Source organism: Salvelinus alpinus, chromosome 5 (genome assembly GCF_045679555.1).
Source record: "Salvelinus alpinus chromosome 5, SLU_Salpinus.1, whole genome shotgun sequence".
Classification (NCBI taxonomy): Eukaryota; Metazoa; Chordata; class Actinopteri; order Salmoniformes; family Salmonidae; genus Salvelinus; species Salvelinus alpinus.
In genome coordinates this window covers 83310411-83319630 of record NC_092090.1, presented here as the reverse complement: position 1 = coordinate 83319630, position 9220 = coordinate 83310411, and positions in this window count along the sequence as shown.

The following is a 9220-nucleotide window of genomic DNA, read 5'->3' as shown; positions in this document are numbered from 1 at the left end:
AATTTGAACTGTTTTTTGGGGGGAACCAAAATCACCACTGCTGTTTTGGAAAGATGACAGAACATGCAATAGCAGTGTGTAACTGCTGTTTTGGAAAGATGACAGAACATGCAATAGCAGTGTCTAACTGCTGTTTTTGAAAGATGACAGAACATGTAGTAGCAGTGTCTAACTGCTGTTTTGTGTTTTGGTGCATTTTGCCACTGCCCATAGCAGTATTTTCTCCTCTGTTTGAAATCCTTCCCTGGAGAATGAACCATTGTAGATGCCCATTCTCAGATAATGAATGCCTTACCACTGAGCTATGAAATTAACAGACCATTATGCGCTAAAACACACACAGAGACAATAAATGCTTCCCCACACCATGCTGCTGAACTCAACCAAGAAATAGGAATCAACATATTGTCATTTTGTGTCCAATATTATCTGGGGGAAAAATCATGAAAATGTAGCAAAAGATTTCTGCTTGAGGAGCAAAGGACAACAGTGCCCCCCTGTGGACTAAAGTGGCTCCTCATCCAGTTGACAGCTAAATCCTGAAGCCAGTTGTTATGCTGCCTAGCTTTGCCATGGTTTTATTCCTTTCATGCTAAATGAACATACAGGCCTTGTGTTTTTAGCTCAATTTCACTCTATATCTATATCTAATAGCCATTAACAGCTGCTTAAGTCTCCTTCACATAATTAACTGTAATTTGATATTTAAACAGTGATACATGAGAAATGGCTTTGGTTGTGAAAGTCAGAGGAGCAAAAGTACAGCTCTCAAGAGTTGTATTTCTCAGAGCACCCATATTGGTATAGACCAGCAGGGTTCAAAACAAATAAACGGAACCTGTCATCACCAGTGGGGGCCAGTGTCAGACAAATCCCCAGAGCCATACAGTATACGCTGCTAGAGGAAGGAGTTTTAGGGGAGAGCAAACTGCCTCTTTACACAGAGAGAGGCGGCAGTCACACTGCTTTGATGTGTTAGTATATGCACTCACTCTTGGCATCTAGCACAACGTGACTAAATCCAGGCACCAGACTCTCTATTTTTTTTCTGTTGTCCTTGTCTGGAAGTAAGTGTCAATTTGTCACCACAGAGTGTAGCTGTCTGTGACATCTTGGCCCTTTTTCAGATCAAATTATGTAACATGAAAACAAATCCTAGCATGTCCCAGCCCTATTCTCTAGGGTCATGGTGTAGTAGGGGGGAGATCCTGGCATGTCCCTGCCATCTTCTCTAGGGTCATGGTGTAGTAGGGGGGAGATCCTGGCATGTCCCTGCCATCTTCTCTAGGGTCATGGTGTAGTAGGGGGGAGATCCTGGCATGTCCCTGCCATCTTGTCTAGGGTCATGGTGTAGTAGGGGGGAGATCCTGGCATGTCCCTGCCATCTTCTCTAGGGTCATGGTGTAGTAGGGGGGAGATCCTGGCATGTCCCTGCCATCTTGTCTAGGGTCATGGTGTAGTAGGGGGGAGATCCTGGTATGTCCCTGCCATCTTCTCTGGGGTCATGGTGTAGTAGGGGGGAGATCCTGGTATGTCCCTGCCATCTTCTCCAGGGTCATGGTGTAGTAGGGGAGTGATCCTGGCATGTCTCTGTTCTCACCAGGGTCATGGTGTAGTAGGGGGGTGATCCTGGCATGTCTCTGTTCTCACCAGGGTCATGGTGTAGTAGGGGGGTGATCCTGGCATGTCTCTGTTCTCACCAGGGTCATGGTGTAGTAGGGGGGTGATCCTGGCATGTCTCTGTTCTCACCAGGGTCATGGTGTAGTAGGGGGGTGATCCTGGCATGTCTCTGTTCTCACCAGGGTCATGGTGTAGTAGGGGGATGATCCTGGCATGTCTCTGTTCTCTCCAGGGTCATGGTGTAGTAGGGGGGATATCCTGGCATGTCTCTGTTCTCACCAGGGTCATGGTGTAGTAGGGGGGTGATACTGGCATGTCTCTGTTCTCTCCAGGGTCATGGTGTAGTAGGGGGGGATAATGGCATGTCTCTGTTCTCTCCAGGGTCATGGTGTAGTAGGGGGGTGATACTGGCATGTCTCTGTTCTCTCCAGGGTCATGGTGTAGTAGGGGGGGATAATGGCATGTCTCTGTTCTCTCCAGGGTCATGGTGTAGTAGGGGGGAAACACAAGGTCCCTGTAGTCTATGAACCTGACTTTTGTCCCTTCCTGTAGCTGTTGAAATAGAGCAGCCATACATCATCCTACAGCTGTAACCAGAGAGTCAATAAAGCCTGGGCCCAGAGGGTCAATAAAGCCTAGAAGTCCTACTTCTACACACACTGCTAACCTTGCAATTCTTTCTTCCTTATTTATCTTCCAGTGCTCTCTTTCTCTTCTCCCCTCCTGCTCTTCCAGTGCTCTCTTTCTCTTCTCCCCTCCTGCTCTTCCAGTGCTCTCTTTCTCTTCTGCCCTCCTGCTCTTCCAGTGCTCTCTTTCTCTTCTCCCCTCCTGTTCTTCCAGTGCTCTCTTTCTCTTCTCCCCTCCTGCTCTTCCAGTGCTCTCTTTCTCTTCTCCCCTCCTGCTCTTCCAGTGCTCTCTTTCTCTTCTCCCCTCCTGCTCTTCCAGTGCTCTCTTTCTCTTCTCCCCTCCTGCTCTTCCAGTGCTCTCTTTCTCTTCTCCCCTCCTGTTCTTCCAGTGCTCTCTTTCTCTTCTCCCCTCCTGCTCTTCCAGTGCTCTCTTTCTCTTCTGCCCTCCTGCTCTTCCAGTGCTCTCTTTCTCTTCTCCCCTCCTGCTCTTCCAGTGCTCTCTTTCTCTTCTCCCCTCCTGCTCTTCCAGTGCTCTCTTTCTCCAAAGACAACTTCTGTCAATATTATCTCTTCTAACCCTTCCTGCTGCACCAGGTGTACAAGCTGTTGCACACAGAGGAGGATTCAGTTGCAGAAAGAGAATAGTTCATTAACTTCTTATGGCTGCAGGGGCAGTATTGAGTAGCTTGGATGAAAGGTGCACAGAGGTGCCCATAGTAAACTGCCTGCTCCTCAGTCCCAGTTGCTAATATATGCATATTATTATTCGTATTGGATAGAAAACCCTCTGACGTTTCTAAAACTGTTTGAATGATGTCTGTGAGTATAACAGAACTCATATGGCAGGCAAAAACCTGAGAAAAAATCCAAACAGGAAGTGGGAATTCTGAGGTTGGTCGATTTTCAAAACAGCCCCTATTGAATACACAGTGGGATATGGATGAGTTTGCACTTCCTACGGCTTCCACTAGATGTCAACAGTCTGTAGAACCTTGGCTGATGCCTCTACTGTGAAGTGGGGCCGAAGGAGACAGGAAATAGTCAGGTCTACCATGACCTGGCCATGCTCTGACCATGCGCGTTCACATGAGAGGGAGCTCTGTTCCATCGCACATCTGAAGTCAATGTAATTCTCCGGTTGGAACTTTATTGAAGATTTATGTTAAAAACATCCTAAAGATTGATTCAATACATCGTTTGACATGTTTCTACTGACTGTTACGGATCTTTTTGACATTTCGTCTGCTTTTAGTGAACGCGCTTCCCGACTTTGGATTTGTTTACCAAACACGCTAACAAAAATAGCTATTTGAACATAAATGATGGACATTACCGAACAAAACAAACATTTATTGTGGAAGTGGGAGTCCTGGGAGTGCATTCCGACGAAGATCAGCAAAGGTAAGTGAAGATTTATAATGCTTTTTATGAGTTTTGTTGACTGCACAATTTGGCGGGTAACTGTATGGCTTCCTTTTGTGGCTGAACGCTGTTCTCAGATTATGAATATTGTGCTTTGCCGTAAAGCTTTTTGAAATCTGACAGCGGTTGCATTAAGAACAAGTGTATCTTTAATTCTATGTAAAACATGTATCTTTCATCAAAGTTTATGATGAGTATTTATGTTATTTGACGTGGCTCTATGCAATTTCTCCGGATATTTTGGAGGCATTTCTGAACATGGCGTCAATGTAAACTGAGGTTTTTGGATATATATATGAGCTTTATCGAACAAAACATATATGTATTGTGTAACATGAAGTCCTATGAGTGTCATCTGATGAAGATCATCAAAGGTTAGTGATTCATTTTATCTCTATTTCTGCTTTTTGTGACTCCTGTCTTTGGCTGGAAAAATGAATGTGTTTTTCTGTGATTTTGCGGTGACCTAACATAATCGTTTGTGGTGCTTTCGCTGTAAAGCCTATTTGAAATCGGACACTTTGTGTGGGATTAACAACAAGATTACCTTTAAAATGGTATAAGATACATGTATGTTTGAGGAATTTTAATTATGAGATTTCTGTTGTTTGAATTTGGCGCCCTGCACTTTCACTGGCTGTTGTCATATCATCCCGTTAACGGAATTGCAGCCATAAGAAGTTTTAAGGCCCAGGTCGACTGGCTATTGGAGGCCCTTTAGCTTGTTAGTGCAGCCGCACACCATAGCATCTACATCAGACGTCTGTCTGGATATTCTAGCCTAGCACTTTAGGAGAGGATTCTTTCCAAAAAGACCGTTTACATGATATAGAGCCTTTGGGTACTACACACAAACCCCTTTAGTCTCCATGTAAATGACTTTGGTAAAGATAGAGGGAACGACAGGGAGCAGTTTACTGTAATTAAACCGAGTTGTCATTGTCATCATAGCTGTCTACCGCCCAACACGGAAGCCATTTCATGTGAAGCACAGAATATTCCTGCATTCATTACAATAATGTAATTGCACATTAAATCAAGAATATATCAATATGACGTTATCCCATAACGTGTTTATGTTATGGAAACACTTGTTCAATTAAGATATAAGAGCTTCTGTGTGGCGCAGCGGTCTAAGGCACTGCATCTCAGTGCAAGAGGCATCACTACAGTCCCTGGTTTGAATCTAGGGTGTGGCACATCTGGCCATGATTTGGACTCCCATAGGCCAGTGCACAATTGGCCCATCATTGTCCAGGTTTGGCTGGGGTAGGCCATCATTGTAAATAAGAATTTGTTCTTAACTGACTTGCCAAGTTAAACAAAGGTTACATTTAACAAAAATAAGGCCAGAGGGGGTGTGGTATGTGGCCAATATACCACGGCTAAGGGCTGTTTTTTCGCGCAACGCGGAGTGCCTGGACACAGCCCTTAGCCGTGGTGTATTGACCATATATCACAAACCCCTGAGGTGTCTTATTGCTATTATAAACTAGTTTCCAACAGAACTAGAAGAGTTAAAATAAATATTTTGTCGTACCCGAGGTATACGGTTGATATACCACGGCTGTTAGCCAATCAGCATTCAGGGCTCGCACGCCCCAGTTTATAATCTCTATTTGATTAGGGGAATTGTTATGAGCAAACACATTATTCTATACTGATGAAGGGAACTGATGTGATATCACTATCTGTTACTCCTTTGTCTTGGGTTTGTAGATGGAAGCTTCTGCAGCTGCTTGCCTCCAGGCTGCCAAAAGGCATATGTGCATATGCCAAAAGGCATATGTGCCTTGGAGGCATCCAGATGTAAGATCTGAGGTCCGGCTTCTCTGGTTGATTGGTCAGCTGTGACTGGCCAGGCCTGGACTACAACCCCCACAAAAACCCCACCAGAAGGCTCCTCTGCCAGCAGGGTAAAGCACATTATGCTGGGGCTTTCTCTGCACATCACAAAGATTATTGGTGTGAGTGTGAGTGTGAGTGTGTGTGTGTGTGTGTGTGTGTGTGTGTGTGTGTGTGTGTGTGTGTGTGTGTGTGTGTGTGTGTGTGTGTGTGTGTGTGTGTGTGTGTGTGTGTGTGTGTGTGTGTGTGTGTGTGTGTGTGTGCGCGTGCGTGTGTGTTGTGTGTGTGTGTGTGTGTGTGTGTGTGTGTGTGTGTGTGTGTGTGTGTGTGTGTGTGTGTGTGTGTGTGTGTGTGTGTGTGTGTGTGTGTGTGTGTGTGTGTGTGTGTGTGTGTGTGTGTGTGTGTGTGTGTGTGTGTGTGTGTTTGCGCGCGTGTGTGTGTTTAATGTGGTCTTAAACATCCGGGGAAAATACTATTGAACCATAAGGCCACAATAGACACAAGGCTACAACTGATTTGCTGGTATGTCAGTGACTTTTACCCATTCTATGCTGCCTAGTGTGCCACCTTTCAATACGGACAGGACAACATAACAACAATGTGCTGTCGCAGGACAATGATCAAAATCATGCTAATAAAAAAATTATCTCGTTTAACAATCCAGCATATTGAGGAAAAACTAACATCTGTTAATTATTTCTTAACATCACTGCTTTGTCAGAAGATTTCTAAAACAGTGCGATCGATTTGAATTCGCAGCTCCCAGCTCTTGTGGTCCTGTATGGCTCAGTTGATAGAGCATGGTGCTTTCAATGCCACGATTGTTGGTTTGACTCCTGGGGCCACCCATGTGTAAAATGTATGCATGTAAGTTTATTTGAATAAAAGCATCTGCTAAATGGCATATATTACTAAGCACCTCCTCAACATACATCCTACTACAGGAGCAAGCCAGAAGATGTCAGGAGTAACTCTTCCATTACTTTAACACCCAGAGCCCCTCAAAGGACGTCTTTGAGCTAAAGTGCACAAACAGCTACTCCTAAACGAACGTAACGTAGCAGATGTAATAGAAACACCTGAAACTAGATCCCCTACATACTGGTCTTGACGATAACAAAAAAAACATGTATTCTGCACTGTTCAACCAATCCAGTAAATGTGGAGAGGAGGTAAGATGGAGTGTCGCCTTGTTTAGGTCCAAAAGCAGAAGTCATGTCAAAAGCTCTCTTTCCATTTCCCCTGAAAACCGGAACATCTGGTTGTTAGGGACTCGGCAGAGACAACTCCTGAACAGACGTTCACACCCAGAGAGAGCAGAATAATAAAACAGGTGTGGGAATATAAAACCCTGACTTTGTCTGAAAGAGAAATTGCACGCACACACACACACACACACACACACACACACACACACACACACACACACACACACACACACACACACACACACACACACACACACACACACACACACACACACACACACACACACACACACACACACACACACACACACACACACACACACACACACACACACACACACACACACACACACCTGTAAAGCCTCTAGAGACCCCAGAGCCAGGTGGCACAGTGCGTAAGATGACATTACTAACTACAATGACATTGAGTAAACAAGAAGCTATTCCCCCAATCATTATCCCTCACCCTCCACAGCGAACCACATAATGAAATCATCACCTCACGTTGGTCTCGGCAGAGAGAATGGAGAGCTGCCCTACATCTGGCGCAGACAGGAGATAGATTTACTTTTACACCACTGAGCATGAGATAGTGTCATTGGCTTTTTTCCTGGATTTTAATTACAGATAATTATGAGAAAGAAGAAAAGGCAGAATTCATTGAATACAAATTGGCACACTAGAGGTATTGGAGTCTGGAACAGGTCATTTTCAAACGTGCTCAGACAAACTAAAAAATGTTGTGTTCTTTTTTTAACTGAGAAAGCACTTGCAAACTATACTGGAACATCAATTGTTACAAAGTAGTCACTTTTATTGCAGCACATCTTGTTAGAGCTATTATAAGAGGTTTGGAATGTGTCTTCCATCAACCAACCAACACCACAGTGGGAGTTCTAACCTGCATCCCACGGATCATTAATTCACCTTTTACATAACTGTTATGAACAAGAATATACACTCACCAGACAGTTTATTAGGTACAAAACTGGATCACTCTTACAGACAGTGAGTCACATGGGAGTAGTTTGCTCTATAAAGCAGGCAAACAGGCATTGAAGCATTCAGTTACTGTTCAGTTGAATGTAAGAATGGGCAAAACCAGTGACCTAAGCGACTTTGAGCGCGGTATAATCACTGGTGCGCCAGATCCAGTATCTCAGAAACGGCCTCCTAGGCTTTTCACATGCATCAGTGTCTAGGGTTAACCGAGAATGCTGCGACAAACAAAAAAACGTCCGGTCAGCGGCAGTCCTGTGGGCGAAAACAGCTCGTTGATGAGAGAGGTGGAAGGAGAATGGCAAGAATCGTGTAAGCTCACATAAGAGATCCACATAGCACATTGGGGGCGATGAAACAACGGAAGCCCATTCATTTTCAATGAAGGAAGCAAAGTGGGCGGGGGACCGTTGGGCGATGCGAGAATGGGCGAGGGAGCTGAACAGGGCGTGACCAAATTAACTTTAGGTAAATACTCTTGCGACAACACGTTGCTATTGACCAAGCGAAGCTCAATACAGCAACAACATGAAGGCGAAGCAAGTGTGACTGTCACGCCCTGACCTTAGAGATCCTTTTTATGTCTCTATTTTGGTTGGTCAGGGCGTGAGTTGGGGTGGGCATTCTATGTTTTGTGTTCTATGTTTTCTATTTCTGTGTGTTTGGCCGGGTGTGGTTCTCAATCAGAGGCAGCTGTCTATCGTTGTCTCTGATTGAGAACCATACTTAGGTAGCCTTTTCCCACCTGTGTTTTGTGGGTAGTTGTTTTCTGTTTTGTGTTGTTGCACCTTACAGGACTGTTTCATTTTCGTTCACTCTCTTTGTTATTTTGTTTAGTGTTCTGTTTTAATAAATTAACATGAACACTTACCACGCTGCGCTTTGGTCCGATGATTCCTCATCATCTGCCGACGAATATCATTACAGTGACTATCTGAATTTACACGTTAAAAGGATCTTGGCCGTAACAGGTGGCCACACGATCACCAACACTGGACAATTGAGGAGTGGAAAAACCTCGCCTGGAATACGCCCGTGAGTTCAGTTTATTTGAGTGGCCAGCACAGTCTGCGCAGTCCCCAGACCTCAACCCAATAGAGCATCTTTGGGATGAAATGGAACAGGCTGTTCACAGCATGAACGTACCACCGTCCAATCTGCAGCAACTGCATGATGCCATCACGTCAACATGGACCAACATCTCTGTGGAACGTTTCAGACACCTCGTAGAATGCCCCGAAGAATTCAGACTGTAGGGAGGCCGACCTGGTACTAGATGGGTGTACCTAATAAACTGAGTTTATTTGTAAAGGACATTTTTTTAAGGAATGTGTTTATTGCTTGTTTATTGGATTAAACATGTTATATTCAGATTCCCTTTCATTTTAACCATTCTTTATTCCATGCAATACGATAGCTGCAATATCAATTGCACCTCTTCCCTAATTGGTTCTGTATCCGTTTGGTTAGTTGACCTAATTATTGAAGGAACAGCAGGT